The 20,159-nt window shown below is 55.0% G+C and overlaps 1 protein-coding gene across 3 annotated transcripts in view; it reads left to right on the top strand.

The window, feature by feature from the left end:
- The first annotated feature begins 747 nt into the window (after nt 1-747).
- The window catches only part of ST3GAL1 (ST3 beta-galactoside alpha-2,3-sialyltransferase 1), a 93,720-nt gene continuing 74,308 nt past the window's right edge, over nt 748-20,159 (top strand). Inside the window, exons 1-2 of one of the 3 annotated variants that reach the window (XM_057307755.1) lie at nt 748-1,107; nt 19,095-19,248. The gene's annotated coding sequence lies outside the window, so the exon portion shown is untranslated. The remainder of the gene's footprint in view (nt 1,108-19,094; nt 19,249-20,159) is intronic. The other 2 variants (XM_057307756.1, XM_026495377.4) reach the window with 2 other exon arrangements.

The raw sequence follows: 20,159 nt of genomic DNA, 5'->3' as shown, positions 1-20,159 counted from the left end.
GGGACCGGCCCCTGCCTGGAGTCCCGCTGCCTGGCGCTCGCCCCACTCTGGACCGCGGTGCAGCCTCCGCATCTGGGAGGAAAAACCCGCGGCGGGCGGGCGGGCAGGCGGGCGAGCCAGGGCGGGGGCCGCGCCGCAGTGGCCGCTATGCGGCTCGGAACTGGGCCCGGGCTCCGGCCTTACCGGGGCCCCGGCTCCGGCCTTACCAGGGCTCCAGCCCCGCCGCGCTCCTTCCCTCCCCCTGCCTGAATCCCACCTCGAGTCCCGCGCCCTTAGAGGAAGTCGGCGGCTTTGCCCAGTCGCCAGCAGGGGATCAGCCCCTTCTTGCTACGTGCGCGCCCATCTCGGGCTCTTCGGGGCACCGCTACGTCCTCTCGCTGGGCGCCCGTCGCCTCCTCTCCGGGGCTGACCCCACGGGTCCCCCGGCGGTTCTTCCTTAGTCTCCTCAGCCTAAGGGCGGCGGCCTCGGCGCGGAGTGTCGTGGAGCTGTCCCTGCAGAGCCCTCTCGGGGCGGTGATCCCGTCCCCGCGCCGCCTCCGGCGTCTCCCCAGACTGGCCTCCGCTAGCCGGCTGCGGTCCACGTGGCTCCGGAGCTCGCAGGAAGCCCTGAGCGAGCGGAAAGCCGAGCCGAGAGCGGGCGGAGGGGGCGCGGGGGGGTGGGGGGGGGAGCAAGGGCCCGGGGGGCGGGCGCTGGGCGGAGGAAGGGGAGGGCCGCGCGCCGCCGAGGCGCCCGCCCAGCTCCGGCGCGCCCCGCTCCCGGCCCCGGCGGGCCAGGGAAGCGGCCCCTCCCCGGCCGCCCGCGCGCCCCTCCCGTTACACCCGGGGGAAGGTGTTCCCGAGACCGCTCCCATCCTTACCCCGCCTCCCCGCTTCCCCGGCTCCAGCCTCTGCCGGCGGAGCTCCACTATGCCAGACAGTTTCGACACTTTGCAAAGACAAAGACCAGAGGGAGGAGGAAGAGGTGGACGAAGAGGAAGAGGAGGAGGGAGAGGAGGAGGGAGCGATGTGAGCTGGGAAGGGGGCGAGTGTTCGGGACACCCCCCCTTTATTCTTCTCGGAGCCCCTCATCCCCAAAGCGGCGGAAACTCCAGCGTGTCTCCAGCTGCGGTGAGTGAGCGCGCCGAGCCCAACGCTGCCGGGGTGCGCTGGGGGCTGCGTCCGCCGGAGTTGGGGTTCCGGCAGTTTCGAGTGTGTTCTCCTAGTGGAGGGGTGATTGCCCGGAGCCGGGAACAGAAATGGTCGGGAGGGGTCTAGGAGGGTGTGACATTGGAAGTGGGACTGAAGACCCCAGGCGCCCGGAGGAAGACACACGTAGGGAGACCCCTTCCCCAGCTACGGCGTCACCAGGGTCTTTGGGAGAGGGACGAGGTCCTGGAGGAGGCTGGGGCTCCGGGATCTTCAGCCGTTATTAGAAGAGCCGCTGGGACCTCAGCAGGGAGCCTGCGCCAGGTCCGGGGCAGCGGTCCCCGGGGTGGCCCCAGTGACATTGCACCGGCGCCAGGCTGGAATCTCCCGGGTCGGGGCCGCCAGAGGGCGAAGCGGCCAGCGGGGCCGCGGGTGGGATGAGTCCCCTCTGGGCGGCTGGCTACGGCTCTTCCGAGTGGAGCGAGGGGCGCGGGGGCGCGCGGAGGCTCCCGGTGATCCGGTCCAGCGGCGGCGGGACGGTGTTGCGATCGAGCCTCCAAATCCGTTGCGAGCAGGAGCACATCCGGGAGGTGGCCATAGCCCCCGGGGACGCCGCCGGCCCACGTTGCTCCGGAGACGGTGGAGAAGTTGGCGCGGTAGCTAGACGTGGCGTGGTGGGCAGGGAGAGATTGGGTGGGCGCAGGGGAGCGTGGCGGGGGTGGTGCTGGTGGCAACTCGAAACTCTGGAGTCCGCCCCAGCCCCGTTAGGCGTCGCAGCTGCAGCGAAATAATCTGACAAAAGTTAGCAACTTGTCCGCGTTTCTCGGGTGTGTGACCTGCACGGGGCAGGGGCCGCTCTTTGGGAGCGGGGCGGGCAGCCGCGACACTGGGGCAAAGCGCGGGATAGGGCTACGGCTAGATTCGGAATCCGGACCGTGGCGCAACTTTGAGCTCCTCCTTTTGCCGAGCATGAGTGTGTTTGAGCGTGACCTTGCGGGAGTAATCGCGGCTGAACTTGAGATGGGGGTTGAGGCTGCGCCCGGTCTGCCTTCTCCTTGCCCCGAGGCCCGGTCTCTGGGGAAGGGCGTCTGCAGAGTCTGGGTTCTGCTCGGCGCCTGGAGCCCCGAGCCCCTCCAGCCTGCCGCCCGCAGGTCCTGGAGCCCCGAGCCCCTCCAGCCTGCTGCCCTCGCGGGGCTTCGTGGGGGGCACTTGGCGGGTGGACACGTGCGCGCCCAGAAGTGCGCGGGTGGTGGGGGCTGGGCGGGTCACTGCGTCTGGAGGGCTCTGCGTGTCCCGCAGCGAGAGACAGCCTCGTCCCTGAGGGCAGTGACCCCTTTGCCGCGGGGCCGGGTCAGGCATCTCCCTGGCTTTCACGTGCCCACCGCCAGAGACTCCTTGCCTCTTCGGGTTCACCCTCCTGCGGGCCCCTTCGCCCCGTGGATTTGCTCCCCAGGGAGACAGCGAGCGCCCACCCCTGCTCTGAGGCTGAGTGTGTGTGTTGGGGCGGGGGGAGTGCGGGGAGAACGAGCTTCGCAGGGAATGAGGTTGTCCAGGAGTCGTCGCCACCGCGCCTGACACACAGTAGGGAAAGGCTGTTTGCAAAGGCCTGTAGATGGAAATGCGCTGGCAGGGGCCGGACGTCCCCTTCTCTCCTTGTCCCCCCTATTTCCACTACGGAATTCACGTTCATCCACCCAATCAAGCCCTTTAGGCTTCTAGACGTGCCTTGAGCACCTACTACGTGCGGGGTTCAAAGCTGGGCTGTTCTTAGAAGCTGAGGGCGGAGCCACCTGGTGTTCTTGCCCGGAGCTGCGTAGGGACGCCCGGGACTTTCGCAAAAGGCAAGGTACACTGCCCCCTGCCGGCTGCTTTGGAAACTGCTGCTGGGCTCCGAGGTGGGGAAGGGGCGCCAGAGGCAGGGTGCCTGGGCTCCCTCAAGATCCCTTCCTGCACCTCTCCTTCCTGCCCCAAACACCATGGCCCGGCCATCTTCTGAAATCCCGTGGTTGGCTGAAAAGACCGACCGGAGTTCACCATTCCAGCCTCCCCCGCCCTCGCTCAGATCCCGGTCTTCCACCATCTCCCTCTCTGATGTTCAGGCCTAAGACTTGAACTCTCTGAATCTCAGTTTCTGTATGTGTAAAGTGGGGTCGTTACTATTACCTTCCGGTTGTGTGGCCTAGAGTCTTACATGTAACTGTGTGAATGTGTGTGCACGGACAGATAGACACGTTCACCCATTCACGCTATATGTGCATATTCATGCGACCTTTGACTTCACATCCGGGAAAAGGAATCTCATCTTACAAAGAATTTATTTTGCTGAATAACTAAATAAAAGAATGAGTAGGGGCTCCTTCTTCCACCTTTGGACAACCCCCCAAGCCTGGAAATGTGCTGGCCCTGTGTTCTCCTAGTCCCGCATTTGCTGTCCAGGCTTTTACTCGGACAAGGCAAGGGCCTGGGCAGAAGCACAGTCTTCCCCTCACCTCACTGGGCTGGCAGGCCACCGGGCAGGCGGCTCTTGAACACTGCCCTGAGAATGGAAACAGGAAGTTGTTGTCCCCCTTCGTGGGGGGCGGGGGTGGATTCTGCTCCTCCAGGCTCTGCTTCAGCAGCGGAAGCTGACTTCAGAGCAGCCTTCTTGCTGACCTCAGGGCTGTGTTCCCATTCGGAGGCACAGACTGGCCATTCCCCCACCCTGGTTTACCAGCACCCCACTGAAGTTGGAGACTTCTACAGAGTTGGCTGTCTGGAGCCTGTCTGGAGCCCGAGGCATGGTGGGGTGGATCCATTTGTGAGCCCAGAGGTGAAGGATCCCTGCAGGTCCTGGAGCCTCAGGGGTGTGTGTGTGGCTTTGTGCCAGGTGGGTCTCTGTTGCCCCCTGTGCACCAAGCAGCCCCCCAGGACATGATATCTCCTGGAGGCAAGCTCTCAGCAGCCCCCTCCCCCCGCCCCAGCAAGGGGCCTCTTTGAATCTCCCTTGCTTGAGTCCCTTGCTTTATGGCAGGCAGGCTGCTGACTCAGAGGACTTCTATTTGGACAGGGCTTCTTGCCTTATGGGATCTAAACCTTAACCCTCTCCCCAGGCTCCCTCCCACACCATGAAAGCAACCAAAGTAAAGTAAAAACAACAACAACAACAAAACAAACAAAAAACCCCACCAGTCATCTCCTCATCTCCTTCTCTGGCTTCCCCATAAATCCCGTATGCACCAAGGATGAACGCCACTGGCCAGTGGAAGCGCTGCTGGCCCGGTCATAGAGAATTCTAGAATAAGGTTCACAGACACTTTGTTCAGTTGTGGAGCATATGTGGAAACTTCATACCCCCCTTGCAGACCCAAGGATCTGAGAGCTCTCTTCTCTAATTTGGGCACACGAACCCAACCTTGGGCCCCAGAGGAAGCCTGTTGTAGTCCCAGGGCCAGTGCTCAATTGCTTTGTAACTTGGCACCCACACTGTTCCAGGCTCTGGTCTCAGTTTCACTCTCTGCAAAATGAGAGGCTTGGAGTTCTGCTGACATGGCCTTGGGGCCATGAAAGCCTTTCTTCATGAAGACAGCCTGCACCCTATTTGCTTTTGCTCCAGCTCCATCCTCAGAACCTTCCAGACATTCCTGGCATCACAGACCACAGGGCCATCCGTGCAGGGACGCCTCCCTTCCCTTACTCACAGACAGTGCTCCAGACTCGCAGAGCCCACGCCCACTTGGTGAAGTCATTCGCCAGCAATTCTCAGCACTGGACATTGAGACATAGCCCAGAAGTTTCAGACTCTGGGGTCTGAAAGTTGGCAGAGTTGAGGTGACATTTGTGGGGACTCCTGATGATGCGCGTGGCCAATAGGAATGTTGGTGCCCTCACTAGGACCAGTTTTGTTCCCTCTCCAAGCGCTGAAAATGTTCATAGAAATCATTTCGTTCAGTCTTTCATATTAATGAAAACAATACTGAGGCCCAGAGGGGAAATGATGGGACGCTGGGTGACAGAGCTGACCTGGAAAGCTCACTGGTCTCCTAAACTCCCCAGTAGGTGAGTCCTCTCTGTTTCCCCTTCCCCACATCCATATTCTTTTCTGTGTATTTAAGTCTCTGTTTCTTTTTTTTTTTTTTTAAGATTTTATTTATTTATTTGACAGAGAGAGACAGCCAGCGAGAGAGGGAACACAAGCAGGGGGAGTGGGAGAGGAAGAAGCAGGCTCCCAGCGGAGAAGCCCGACGTGGGGCCCGATCCCAGAACACCGGGATCACGCCCTGAGCCGAAGGCAGACGCTTAACGACTGCGCCACCCAGGCGCCCCCAAGTCTCTGTTTCTTCATTAGAAACTAGCATTCCTTGGGAAGCCTGGGGTTTTATTGTTTCATGGGTCTTGGTGGCATTGTTTTGATTTCAGTTGAACCAACATTTATTAAGAACTTATCATGTTCTGGTCACCATGCCAGATGCTGAAAATACAGGATTGGAAGAGCATGTGATCGATCCTTCTCCCTTCGCCCCAACCTCTTGCTGCCCCCAGAGGTCACCGTGTGGTGGGGAGGCTCCAGGGGCAGGAAGAGTATGTTGCAGTGGTTTGTACGGGGTGGACACGTGCGTGTGCTGAGAGAGGGCTGGGAAAGGGAAGGGAATGGATTCCTCTGCCTTGTGGGACCCTTGGAAGGATTCACTGAGGAGACAAAGCCTGCATACGTAGAGGAATCAGATGGCCAGAAAGCGAAGGTATTTTCTTGAATGCATTGAACTGGTATCTAATTAAAGTGGTATGCGCCCTGCATGTCCGAGAAAAATAAAGTAAAATAAAATAACAGACTGGACATAGGTCTGTCCGTTCTGCATGGTTCTGCAGGGGTGAGGGAACGGGGCTTTTAGGGGCTCAGTGATATGGCCCCGTTCCTGTAGTATGTGCCGGTCTCTGGTTTGCTTTGGTGGGATTTATCATTGCGCTCAGCGGAGCGCAGGTCCCTGAACTGTGATCTTCCAAGGGTTATGGGCGTTATAGGGATAGTGTGTAAGATAGAGACTAGCTGCTTTGCTTTCACTTTAAGAAAAATAAAATTTGGTGCGTTATCTTTAATCCTTGTCCTTATACTTGATCTCAGATTTAAATGGCTGCCTTGGGAGATGGGGTTAAAGGCATGGCAGGCACTGTGGGGGGACAGGGCCCAGGGTTTCAGGCATAGGACTGCGTCTGACTGTGTGAGCTCAGGCAAGCCCTGTACCTCCGAACCAGGGTTGAAGTGCAGGTGGGTGATTATCTCTGGATGCATGGTGAGGATTCAAGTTCATGAACTGCAGAGTGCCCCAGGAGGGGCCTCCTGATATCCCAGCTAAGAGTCTGTGCAGGACGGTTAGCACCCAATGTGCTGAATGCTGGAGGCACGTATCCAAACAGAGCATGTGGGAAATAGAAGAGTTGACGGAAGGTGGAACATTCTGGAAAGCTCATGGAAACACCCTTGATGTACAAGGCTGGGGTTCATGTTAAATGCTTTGTTAATAACCCCCACTGGAAAGAGCAAGGCTGAATGACCGGGTTAGAGTAACAGCTTGCTTTTCTCATTCCCGTGGCTTGCGTAAAACTGAAAGTTTCTTTATCCCTAGGGCATGACACAGGGAATTACCAGGAACAGGGATATCTGGGGGCGGAGGGGAGTGCACAGGTGAGGGTGCTTCACGCCCTGAGCCCCTCCTGTGTGGCCTGGCTGTCTCAGCAACAGGTGTGAACTGTGTCAGAATTGAAGGCACCCAGAGGGGACTCGGTCTATCCCGGTTCACACTGGGATGGTTGTTTAAGACAGGACACTGGTGTCAGGATATTTTCTGCTGAGTCAGGTGGATCCAGGCGGGGCAACCACGGGCCTAGGACTCAGAACTCCTAGCTCCTGGTCCCGATCCTCATTCCGCCTGCTCCTGGCTGAGGACCTGGGGTGCATCACTGAACCTCTTAAGAGTCTCCCATTTCCTCAGTTGGTAGATGGCACCGTGTAATTCCTACCCTGCCTGGGAGAATTGGGAGGAACCCCCAGGATGAGGCCATGAACCTGCCTTATTGGTAATAAATATAGTATCTTCTAATTTTTATTAAGCATTTAGGGTGTGCCCAGAACAGTGGCTAGTATTTTAAACATTGACTCCTTCCGGGTTCCAGTCGGAAACATACACTCACAGATGGAGCAGAGCGTTTAGTAAAGGGAACGTCTCCAGAGCTGGGAGTAGTTTTTAGGGAAGTCAGCAAGGGATCTAGCAGGACCTGAGTCCAGGTACCACCGCCCACCGTCTCCTCCCCAACCCCCCCAAGAGGCAGATGGAGGGATGGGTGAGGGGAACCAGGAGTGTGACGATTGGAGTGGATCGAAGCCTCTGAAGAAAGCCTCTCTCCTCAGCCTGGTGGGGAACAGCCAGGAGGATAAGGCTGCCACCTCGCTCTGTCCTGCCTGCTGTTCACAGTCCTCGTGCCCCTGAGAGCTGAGCTCACCTGGCAGCCGGAGATTACGGGATTCCGTTTCGGAGCCTCTCAGGGACTGGACGGGTCTGGAGGTGGACCTTGCAGTCGCCTGTCAGTTCCTCTGAGTCTACAGCAGCCAGGGACGTGGGTGGCCCGAGGCTCCCCGAAGCACAGAGCTGGAGGCAGGAGGGGAGCTCCCTTGCTCACGGCCATACCCGTACTGCTGGTGGGAGCCCAGGTTTCCACCACGGCGCTCCGTTCCCCTTGTAAGATACAAGACTCCAGAGTAAGACGTTATTATTAAGACCTTAATGTTTTCAGGGCATCCGCGCGGCTCAGTCAGTGAAGCATCTGCCTTCGGCTCAGGTCACGATCCCAGGATCCTGGGACCATTGGGCTCCCTACGCCGCAGGGCGTCTGTTTCTCCCCCTCCCTCTGCACCTCCCCCTGCTAGTGCTCCTCTCCTCAAGTAAATAAAAAAAATCTTAAAAAAATAAAGATCTTTACGTTTTCAGTAGCGTGTTTGAGAAGCAGGATAGCTTCAGTATCAAGGTTTCTGGGGCTGAGGTTTATCACTATTTGTGATCTCATCACTTACTTTTCCCGGGTCTCGGTTTCCTCTTTTGTCATGGGGATGATACTCCGTACAGTTGATCTGAAAAATGGACGAGTCACTCAACAGATGTTAGCTTTTGTTCCCGAGAGGACCACCGTTCGGACATGTGGTGTGGGGGGCAGTTGTGTTCGCTCTTGTCCTTCTGGCCTATTCCATATTCAGATAATACCGTTTGAATATTTTTGTCTTAAAAATCTTTTCCTTCCAAAAACATCTGGGGATGTTGGACCATTTTTTCTGACTGTGTGTTTGTGTACATATGTGTGCGCGTGTGTGCATTTTTTTTTCCTCTAAAATATGTAAAAGTTACCTAACCAGGTCTGATTCTGGCGTCCTTAAGAATATAAAATACAAGTTAAAAATCTCAGTAATTCAGAGAGGTTGAGAGCAAAGAACATTAATTCCAAATCATTGGTGGAATGAAAAAGGGGGTTTCAAATGACTTTTGGTAGGTCCCCATGTGGGTATGCAAAGAAAATCCTTTCTTTGAATTTCACCAGCTACCTTCAAAAAATTCAACCCAAATAGATATCATTGTGATAGATTTTGCTACATTAAAAAAAAAATCCATTTGAGTCCACATTGAACTAACAGACCAGAGTGGCTAAAAATTCCCTTCATGAATATTTACTTAGCAGAGGGCTCTTGAGAAGAACCCAACCCCCCCCCCCAAAAAAAAGAGAGAGAGAGAGAGAGAAAGAAAAACCACAACCAAAGCAAACCCAGCTTCTTCTCTAACTGAGAGGGTGGAATGACTCCAAAATATTGTTTCATGCTCAAAGCGCCTAGAACAACTCCACATGGAAGATGAAAATCCATCTAATTGGGCAGTTACCTTTTCAGAAATACAAGGCTCAGCGGAAAGAAAAGAAGAGGAAAGAAGAAAAGAAAACCTCTTTCCTTGGAAGGCTAGACTGGAGCCCAAAATAAACCGCCTGAATCGGTTGGCCCAATAACGAAGGGCTGGGTTCCCCCTCCCTGTCTTTAGTATAATATCCTCAGAGAGCTGCCCGAGGTCTGAGAGCGAAAACCCCTCCTGAAACCCCCGACCTCTGCCGTCACAGCCGTTGGCATCTGCAGCCCTGACCCTGTTTGGACTCCGCTGAAGCTGGTCTAGGTGCTGCCCTGGGGTGAGGCTCCTCCCCATGTTGCAGAGGAAGTGACTGACCCAAGGTCCCACGGTCTCTGCACACAGATCTTCCTTCCATGTGCCCGAAATTACCCCTGTGCGGAGTGGGAAGGCATAATAAGCCCATGCTTCCAATGGCCTGGACAGCCCTGCACACATCTTCCTCAGCTCAGCCCTCACAGCCCAGCCCCCACCTTCCCACCTTGAACTGTCCAGACGAGTCGGGTGACCTGGTCGACACAGGGCCTGTGCTTGGGAAAAGGCAGACCCAGGCCTCTGACCCTGGTATGGCCCCCTCCCTTAAGCTTCGCCCTTCGGGGCCTTGCTGCCTCCACCTCATCCTGTGTTCCCCCCATCTGCGTGGCTGAATCTGAGAATAGTGGCAAAGGAACATAATCTAAGTCTTGGTATGCTGATTAGATCTTAGAGTCAACTTAAGGAGCCCAACCTTTATCATTATCATAATACGACACAGCACAAGACAGCGCAATACCACGCTTACTGTTTCTGTAAAGTAGGTCCGGATGAACTGGAACCAGAAGCCGGCTTGGCTGGAGAACCAGCTTTGGCATTAGGAAGTCAGAGCACTCCATCACGGGGCGGGTAGGGGGGGGGAGGCCTGGGGGTGGGGCCCAGGTAAGGTTCTGCTGGTGAGGTCCAGGGAGGCAGCCCTAGAAAGAAGCTCTCAACAAATAACTCGGACATTTAGTTAGGTGATTTCCCAACCACGTAGTTGTTTTGCATGTAAATAATCTTGTCAAGGGGAGGAAGTCAGCGAGTACACGGAGTCAAAGGCAAGGAACAAAGGCATAAACAGGATTTATAAGAGAAAGGGAGAGAAGCAACCCAAAGGGCAGAGCCTAGGAACTGGGAGTCTTGCTTATATGTCTTTTGCATGGTGAACCGATGAACTGTCAGGGAGCAAAGAGGTTGTGTGCATTCTGTCCTTGAGAAGGAGTTCAAAGAATATCCTCTCAGTTGATGGATTTTCTAGAAAACCCCAAGAGCTGAACTGCGGAGCCTAGTCATGGCTGTCTTGGGTTGCCTGTTGGGGGGGTCTACCGTCAGCATCTCCACGTGGGGCTGGGCCAGGACGCGCGCTTTCCAACAGCACACTTGACACTTCCTTAAATATTACTTTCTTAGTCTCCGCAACAGCCCTATGAAGTCACTGCTCATACTTTTTCCCTAATCCTATTTTACAGATGTGCAAACTGAGGCTCAGAGAAGTGAAGCCCCTTGCCCCAAGTCACATAGCTAGAAAGTGGCAGAGCCAGAATGCTTCACTGCCTCCTTTCTGCCCAAAGCCTCAGATCTCAGGCACCATGATGTGTAATTCCGGGATCATCCCCTATCTCTACATGGGGGCGCTGGGGAGGGTGGGGCAGCCTCTCTAAGAGGTGCAGGTAGAGAACCCATACCGGCTCTCTGTCCCCAAGCCCAGCCCCGGGGTGGGGCTCCAAGCCTCTTCCCCGATTCCCCCTTTGGTGCTGGTTGGATGGGTTTATTTAGCTAACCGTGGCAGTCTGGTATGAGTTTAAATCTCTGTGTTGCTGATTACAGGCACTCATCCTTTGGGCTGTTGTCATACATTGAATTCGGGGAGCCCCACGGTGCCTGGAGATTGAGGAAGGGCTGGGAGCCAGCCTCCGAGAGGGACTGGGAGCAGAAAGGCTTAGTCAGTTTGTCACCAGGCATGTAAACCCACCCAACTCCCAGGGCCCGCTCCGAGTACAATGATTAGTAAAAGTTGCTTTTGCAACATTGGAAAATTCCCTTTCAATAACATCTTCACAATGGAGAGAAAGGTCTGCTTGTTGTTCTTCCTTGAAAACACTGTTAAGCCTACCACCTGGTGGAGAGTCTGATGAAGAAAGACGGTTGCTGGGGAAACATAGGAGCGACCACAAACAAGAATGTCCTGGGGGGAGGGGGGTGTTCCTGGTTGTTCCTAAAGCAAAATCTGGAAATTTCAAACCTCAGTCTTTTGGCAAAAAAGGAAATTAAACCAAAGGGTTGTTGAGAAGGCTGTGAGATCGTGCCCCACCACCTCATAGAAATTTCCAATGAAACACACGCCTTGTGGAGTGGTTTGAAGAATTGGTTCCAACAGAAGGTCTGCTGTTATTTTTTCGGTCTCTACCTGTGACCGGGAACAAATGGAACGGAGCAAAACCGACCTGCGAACTCTAGGATTCGAAAAATTGAGCCGATGCCTGTGCCATGCCAAACGACAGTTTTGGATATCAGAGTATGTCTGCCTCATTGGGAATCGACCCCTGGGATGAAGTCAAGGAGGTTTCCCTGTTTCTCTGAGCGGGAGCCGTGGTGTCATAAGCTGTGACCGTTACCGGAGGGGGCGAGAGGAAGGGGTATGTGGGTAGATTGGGTGATAACAAGGGACAGAGGTGGTGCATTTGCAGAGCCTGAAACAAGAAAGAATTGTAGAATCCAAGAGTTTGCAAAGCGGCTTGGCAGTGCCCTTGGGCAACCTTCCCCTAGTCCAAGATTTCAATTATTCATCGACTGAGTCATTCATTGATTCGCCCCATAAAAAACACTGGCTCTGCCACTTCTTAGCTGTGTGACCTTGAGTGAATTGCTTTACCTCTCTGTGCCCCCATTTCCTTATCTAGAAAATGTGGGTAAGACTACCTACCTCCCACTGAGTACTAAAATGAGCACTAAAAGAGTTGGTATTTGGAAAGGGTTTAGAATAGTGCCCTGCAGAGGGCCCACCCTCGGGGCTTGCTAAGTGTGGGCTGCGATCATCACCGTCGTCATTCAAGTTTAGAAACCCCTTGCTCAGTCTCCCACGAATTGGTTGCTCACTTCTACTCTCCCATGTGATGGTTATTCTGTGTCTGCTTGATCATGAGATCTGTGCCCCACACAGTGGCCCTCTGTCCTCTGGACACCTCTGTGCATTAGGAAGCTCTTCCTCACACAGAGCTTCCAACCCTGGAGGGCTTCCTGGAGGAGGTGGCAGGGTGCAACTCTCCAGCGCTATCTGAATTTAAGGCTAAGAGAGTGGTCTGGGCTGTGGTGTGGTCACTGGACCCCAGAGACAGGTGAGCACACCTAAGGAGACATTTTGGGTATTCTCTGCCCCCTGTCTCACAGCTAAGCAGGCAGCTTAGACAGAGGGCCGATCCGTGCAGTTCCTCAGGCTGTCAGCGGGCAGAGCCAGGACTGGAAGCCAGCCCGCAATTTCGAGCTGCCAAGTCCTGCCTTCACCGCTGGGTTTCCTCCCAACTTGGTAAGCTCAGGGTGTCCTAGAGAGCGAGCCTCCCGCGGCCTACCCAGGCCAGCAGCCAGGGACCCCAGGGGCCGGGTCTCCCGCGTGACCCCCTGCACCAGGCTGTTGGCACGGCGCTTACACCCCCCGTCTCCCAGACCACCCCGCACCCCCGGGCTCCTGTAGACCTCCCTCTGAGCAAGTCTGTGTTGGGTTTTGTGAATTCTGGCGGCTGTCTGCCCTTTTATCCTTCCTGAGTTTCTGCCTAGGAAATACCATGTTCTGGACGTTTTGGACTCCTTTAACCTTCTAAACAGGGCTCTGTGGTCATTCTTGTTATCGGTGTTTTGACAGTTGGGAAAACCGAAGTTCATTGACGTTGGCTGTTTGACCTAAGGTCCCCTAGGTTGGGTCGAGTTGGGGGCTGTTATGCGCCACGGACCAGAAGTTCCTGGGCCCAGTGTGTCTGCTCTCACTGCCCACACCAACAGCCCTTCGCCAACCTCCCTCCCACCTCCCCTTCCTTTGTTCCTGAGAATCAGATAAGAGGCCAAAAGAACAAAGCCCCCCCTTCCCCAGTCATATTTCAAAGGGCTATAAATAGAATGGTTCAGGGTGGCACTCCGGTCACATTCAGCACAGATTTTGTGTGATGCCAGCCCTGTCCTCTGGCTCAAGGTTCCCCGATCAGCACAAGCTCCCTTCTTCCCTCTCATCCACAAAATCTTGTTCAAAAGTCCATAGTCAGGGCTCCTGAATTAGGCCCTGCTTGCCTGGCAAACAAACCCACACATTGTGGTTCCCAGTTCCTCCCAGATCTGAGCATGGCTCTGGGCAGCCCCTAGGAGCATGTGGGGCCCAGACGGGGGGGGGGGGGGGGCAGCCTCCAGGGCCTCCCTGCTCTGAAGGCAAGTTCAGTGTCTGCAGCAGGGAAGGCCAAGGGGCGCCTCCTGTCCAGGAGGCCTGGGGGCGGAGGGGGCAGCCAGGGCCAGGAGAACACGGGCTCTGGGGCAGCTGTGGGCCTGGGGCAGGTGACTTCCATGTTTGAGCCTCAGTCTCCCCGCTTGTGCTCTGGGGTAGCACCACCCAGCCTTCTGGCTGGGAGACGAGAGAAATAAAACAGGAGGGGACGGGGGTGGGGGGGAGCCCCGGAGAACAGACGGCCTTGCGGCTGGAAGATGGTGGGACCCGGTGACAGCAGCAGTGAGGGTGGAGAGGGCTGGGACCCCATGGAGGAACCCTGAGACGGATCCGGGGCCCCTCCCCGTCATGCGCTCCAAGGAAGGGGGTGTAAGAGAGGAACACAGCAAGACTGCAGTTTGGGACTCCAGCACGGCCAGCATTCTTTCAGTAATGAGGTACGGCCAGGCCAGCGTATCCCTTCCTGCAGGTAGGAGGGGTTCAGCCAGACCCACATGGAGCAACCCCAGCAGGGGGAGGCTGGTGGCGGCCGGGAGGGAGCGGCCCCGAGCACCGGGGCTGGGCTGGTGCACGTGGGAGTACTCTCCAGCGGTGTTGGGGTGCCTGCCCCCATGCGAGAAGCACCTGTGTCTTCCTCTCTCTGGGCGTTGAGGGCGGACTGTGCTCGGTGCTGGGAACCCGAAGTTGAAGCTGCTTGGAGAGAGCTGGGAGCCCAGAGCCCAGGAGCAGACCAGTAAACTGCACCGCCCCCTGCTCCCCGATCTGTGTGTGTGTGTGTACATGCGCGTGCGAGGGGGTGGTGGGGGGGAGAAGAACTGATGACCTTCTAGAGCCCAGCCAGGCTAGAAGGGGAGGAGAGCGCCTGTGTATTGTAGGCGGCTTGGAACTGCACTTCAGCCGCTTTCCCGCCCTGTTGCCTTGGGCAAAAGACCTGACTCTTCTAGAGCAGCGGTTTGTGCGTCTGTGAAATGGGGGTCAGCCTGCACCCCCCCTCCCCCCAGGACTGCTGCAAAGTCGGCACGGTGCTGGCCTCCTTGTCTACACTCATCCATTCGCCCTTGGTAGTGATAACCTCTCCCCTGGAGAAGCACCTGGCCTCCGAATTCAGAAATCCGGGCACTCGGAGGACTGCCCACAGGTGAAGCCCTTTCGGAGGGGGTGGGTCCGCGTGGGAGGACGGCTTTCCCTCCAGCAAGCCCACGCGCTTCCTGCCCGGTTTGGTGTGTTTCCTATCAGTCCTCCAGGCGGGTCGGGAGGTGCAGCAGCCCCATCAGGAAGGGACCGCTCAGCCCCCCGTACCCCTGGCTCCCCCACTCTGTGCCCCGCTCCCATCACCGAGCCTGGCCAGCAGCCCTGCTCTGGGCATCCCAGGTCCTACTCCAGGTGTTTCTGGGTCCTCTCACCACAGACTTCTGATCTTCCCCTGCACCTGCCTACATCTGGGTCACCTGTCCGCTCTGCAGACAGATCCGCCAGACAGTGTCCGGGCTGATCTCCCTCTCCGCGGTCACTGTGTTCTGGACAGGAATTCAGATTAAGAACCACCCACCTGTGTGCTGACCGTCTCCCCCACCTGCCAGGGCAGGGTGGCACAGCTGCTGGTTTGTGTGCCCGCACCTCTCCCCACACGGTGGGCTCCTCACCGGCTGACCCCGAGAGTATGCTCTTGTCCCCGCCAGGGCACAGCACGGAGGCTGCAAGGTACACCAGACGCTCAGTGAGGGCCGGGGCGAAGTGCACTGCGCTGGTCCAGGTAGGAATTGGTGTATCCTTCAGGCTCCGATCTTGGCCATGACCTTGAGCAAGTTGCTATCTTCTTCAAGCCTCCACTTACTCATCCATCCGCAAAATGATACACGTAACAGCTGACGTCACATCACTGCGAAGACTAGCCCAGCTTTTGAGAACAAGGGGCTTAGTTTGGGAAAGTGCCCGCCAGCACTTTAAAGTGATATCTGCCGCAATTCCTACTGCTACTTTTACTTTACTGATTTTATTATTAAAGTGATTTCATGTTGGTTTTTATCCACGTGTTTTTCAGTCCAGTCCTGCAAACTAGTTGAAGCAGGAACAGTGTCCGTTTTACCAAAGAGCAAACTAAGACTCAGAGAAAGACCGTCTGTCTGCAGTCATGCAGCCTGGCTTGACCAGCGTCTCCTGGTCTGCACGGCCAGCCGCTGGGCACGCTGTTTTGGGATAGGACGTGACCACAGGCCTCTGAGAGTAGCTGTCTGTACGTGGAAAGGGCAGCACTATTATTCAGCGGGGCCCGGCGTTCACCATTATCCAGAGGGTCACTTCTCTCAGGGGGAGGGAAAGGCTGGGATTTCTCAAGCGATCTGGCTGCGCTCCTCCAGGAGTGATGTGGAGTTTCGCGTCTAGTCCTCTGCTCCGCTCCCCAAAGAGACAAAATCGGAGGACAGAATATCTCGGGAGATTTATCACGTTCTAGTGCATGATGACGCGGGGGGCCTGCCGATGGTGATGTTCTGTGAGGGGCGAAGGAGGAATGATTTATGGGCGCTCATCTCCCATGCGGCAGATAGAGTTGGTGGACATGTTTCTTGCTTCCGAGTCTCCTGGTTTCAGCCCAGCGGTTGGCTGCTGAGGGCCTGGGCTGGTCCCTGGTGGCTGCCGGTTGTACGGATAGAAATGAAGTGGCGAATGGCCAGGGGGAGAGGAAGGGTAGTGAAGCAGGTGGGATCTAGGGAGATGCAGGATGGCAGGGCATGGGAAGAGAGCTACGATGTGGCATTCCAGAAGTTTTGGGGGTGTGTGTTAAAAAGCAAAAGGCACGGGCGCCTGGGTGGCTTAGTCATTTAAGCATCTGGCTTTGGCTCAAGTCATGATCTCAGGGTCCTGGGCTCGGGTGCCCTGCTCAGTGGGGAGTCTGCTTCTCCCACTCCTTCCTGTTTGTGCTCTCTCTTGCACGCTCTCTCTCTTTCTCTTTCAAATAAATAAATAAAATCTTTTTTTTTTAAGATTTTTTATTTATTTATTGGACAGAGATAGAGACAGCCAGCGAGAGAGGGAACACAAGCAGGGGGAGTGGGAGAGGAAGAAGCAAGCTCCCAGCAGAGGAGCCCGATGTGGGGCTTGATCCCAGGACCCTGGGATCAGGCCCTGAGCCGAAGGCAGATGCTTAACGACTGAGCCACCCAGGCACCCCAATAAATAAAATCTTTAACAAAAAAAAGCAAGAGGCAAGAAGAGTCTCAGATCATTAGGCTGCTCCCTGGACGACAGGATTTAGAGTGGGATAATGACGTTTTCTGTGTATTTAGCACCCCAGGACTGTGTTAGGAGCCGAGACACCTAGGGTCTGGGAGGTAGGTGATACCTGGGAAACGGTTCTAGCTCATTAAAGTCCCGTAGTTGCCAGTGTGCCAGTCAGGGTTGGGAATCCAGTGCAAAGGAATGAAGATAAACACAGGAAGCCATGGGCAGCCGAAAGTAAGGTGGCTAATTTGGCTTGGCGTCTGGAAGAGAGTAGGTGAAAGAAAACATCTTGGATGTGTGATAATGTGAATGAACTGTTTTGTTCATTCTCTCATTCAAGAAATAGGAACTGACTTTTCTCCCAGGTGGCAAGCGGTGTGCTGGGTGGTGGTGGCAGAGGGGGGTGTGGGACAGGCACACTTGTGCTCCTGTGGGCTTATCAGGCTAGTGACACATGCTCTCTGGGAGTGCAAGGGACTTTGGGCAGTGACAGTGCCTGGCCTTGTCTGGGCGGTCAGCAAAGATGTCCCTGGGAAGGGCCATTGACAGTGCAGTCTAACAGGTGAGTAGATGGTCCACAGGGAAAGGGGGTGGTGTGAGCTGGGGATGGAAGGCAGGAAGGTCTGGGTTACAGTTTACAAGGGTCCTTCTGGGGGCTGCTGCAAGCAGGAATTGACCTCAGAGGAGGTGGCAGGGGCAGGTCCAAGGCTGGGGCAGTGGGCACCCGGTCTTAATTCTTCTTTCAAACAACAGGGGCTGAAAAGAAAGTTTCATTCCGGGAGTGTGCCTTTCCGGTGACACTGAGCCCTGAGTGCTCTGGCCCAGGCCACATTGTGTGTCTTCCATGCAAACATCCTGCCCCCTCAGCGAGCTCCAAATAGAATCTATTCATTGTCAATACAGGCTCCTTAGACAAATCTTGGGTCAGTCTGTAACTAAATCCTGTTGACTTTATGTCTAAAATAGCTCTTGAATCTTCTCTCTCTCTTCCACCCCACGGCCGCCCTGCCTTCGTCCTGGCCCTCCACGTCTCTTGACAATCACCAGCTTGGGGCTGATCTTTCTAAGTTGCGGTTTATTGTGTTTTATCACCATTGCTGGCGTGTAAAGATGACTTGGTGATTGTATCAGTGAGCTTTCTCTGCGTAACAAAGAGCTCCAAGCCTTAGTGCCTTTAACAACAAACATTTGTTAGTTCTCCTGATTCTGTGGGTTGGTTGGACATTTCTTGTGTCTGGGCAGCATGGCTGGGGCTGAGCAGCGTGGCTGGGGCTCAGCAGCGTGGTACTTGCACCCGAGGGCTCAGCCAGGGCTGGGATGCCCGGGGCCTCTCCCGTGCCTCTGGGAGACCAGCTCAGCTGGGTTAATGGGGCTGCAGAACGATGCCTGGCAACGAGAAAGGGGGATATTCTGTGCATAAGCACTGTTGAAGCTTTTATTTGTGTCCTTTGTTATTGGCCCACTGGCCAAAGCGAATTACATGGCCATGTCAGATTCAGAGGGTGGGGAAATGGACCTCAGTTCATGTGGGGAGGGGGAGGAAAGCCACACTGCTAAGGACGATGTGTACAAGGTGGCCCGAGCCAATGGGGGCCGTTATTCTACACACCTGTCCCAGGGGCTAAGATGAGGACTGTGAAACTGGACAGAATGGGGGCATCCCATTGGGCGCTGTCCTCTACCACTTACTGCCTTTGTCATCCTGGTCAGGCTTGCTCACAGGAGCTCTCCAAGCCCCAGCTGCTCATCCATAAGATGGGAATAATCATTGAGACCACCTCAGGGATTTCGTGAGAAAACGTGTGGTCTGTACATCTCTCAGTGCTTGGGACACAGTAGGAGCTCAACCCGGGGTCTCTGTTCTTACTCTCGGGTGGGGCCTTCCAAACCCTTCTCCCACCCGGCCTCAGCCTGCTGGTGCATCCCCAACCCTGATCTCACACGTTCACTACTTACGTTTTTCCCTGTCCTCTTCCTCAGAGACACTTTCCCCAAACCTTTTCTTTTTGCCACACAGCATTTCACTTAAGCAAGAAGCAACTGAAAACCCATCTGCTCTTCTCATACTGAATTGGTCATTTCTCCCTTAGCTCGCCCCAATATCGCTGTCATCCTCGTATCACGTTGCCCTGAATTATTTGTTTATCTGTCTGTTTTCTCCACCAGGCTGAGCTTCCTGAGGGTATGAACTCTGGTCTCCTCACCTTTCTGTCTCTGGTACTTGGCTGTGTGTGTGGAATAGGATAGGTGTCTGTTTTTTAAAAAAAATACTTGTATAAATCATTGGGTGAGTGAGTGGAGTGATGGGCGAATGCCTTTGAATTGTCTTGAGTCATCTTCAAAAGACAGTGGATGAACTAAATGTTAAAACTGACTTGAACTTTTCTCCTCATCCCTCCCAGCTGGGACCATTTGCAGAATCAACCTTTCTGACATGGACATGCCAATAGAAGGAATAATCATCGCCAGGAGCTGTGGTGAGCAGACACTTTAAGCTTTGTGGCCAGGACAGTTTCATCTGAGGACCAGAGATGGACAGTCCCTCAGCCTCCTGAGGTAAATGACTACCCTCTCCTCCAGCACGAGGGGAAGTGTTGTCTTTTCTGGTTTCTTCCATAGATGAACTTGAGTAGGGGAGGACAGATGTTCCCCTGTGTCTTGGTCTCTTTGTAATTTGGCCTGCTCTCCCAGGGATATGCCATTAAGAGGGAACACTTTCTACCTCAGGGAAAAATGCAGTATATCAAGCAACCTCGTTTTCTTAAAAGGAAAGCCTTCTGTGTTCTCATTAAAGAAGTAAGGAAGGACTGGATTAGGAACAGCCTCATTTGACCAGTGTCTGCCATCCCAAAGAAGGTCTGGAATGAGATCGTACTGGGGTGAGTGTCAGCAGACAACGCTGACACACAAGACAAAACTGGCCCGGTCATTTTTTATAAATAAAGTTTTATTGGTACCCAGCCACACTCCTTTGTTCAGATATGTCTGTGGTGCTGTCACAGCACAACAGCGGTGGTGATAGAGGCTGTGGGGCCTGAAAGCCGAAAACATTTACAATCTGGTCCTTCATAGAAAGAGCGTGCCGACCCCTGGTCTAGAGCTAAGCTGTCCACATGTAGCCACTCCATGTGTGGCCATGTAAATTTTAATTCATTGACTTTAATCACAATTAAAAATTCAGCCCTCAGTCGCACTCACCACATTACAGATGCCCCACAGCCGTATGTGACTGGTGGCTACCATTTTGGACAGTGCACATTGGGAATGTTTCCATCAGTCAGGAAAGCTGGCTTGGGAAAACTGTGGTCACCCTGGCATGTCTCTCTTGGCTCTACCAGTGTCTAACGCAGCTTGGATTATGATGGCAACCATCGTAGAAGAAGGAAAGTTGGTGCATATGCGTGTGTGTGTGGCTGTTCTCTATGGTTATTGGTGAGGACATCTATCTATTTATCTACCTACCTATC

Source organism: Ursus arctos, unplaced genomic scaffold, assembly GCF_023065955.2.
Source record: "Ursus arctos isolate Adak ecotype North America unplaced genomic scaffold, UrsArc2.0 scaffold_6, whole genome shotgun sequence".
NCBI lineage: Eukaryota > Metazoa > Chordata > Mammalia > Carnivora > Ursidae > Ursus > Ursus arctos.
This window is presented reverse-complemented; position numbering and strand designations above follow the sequence as displayed.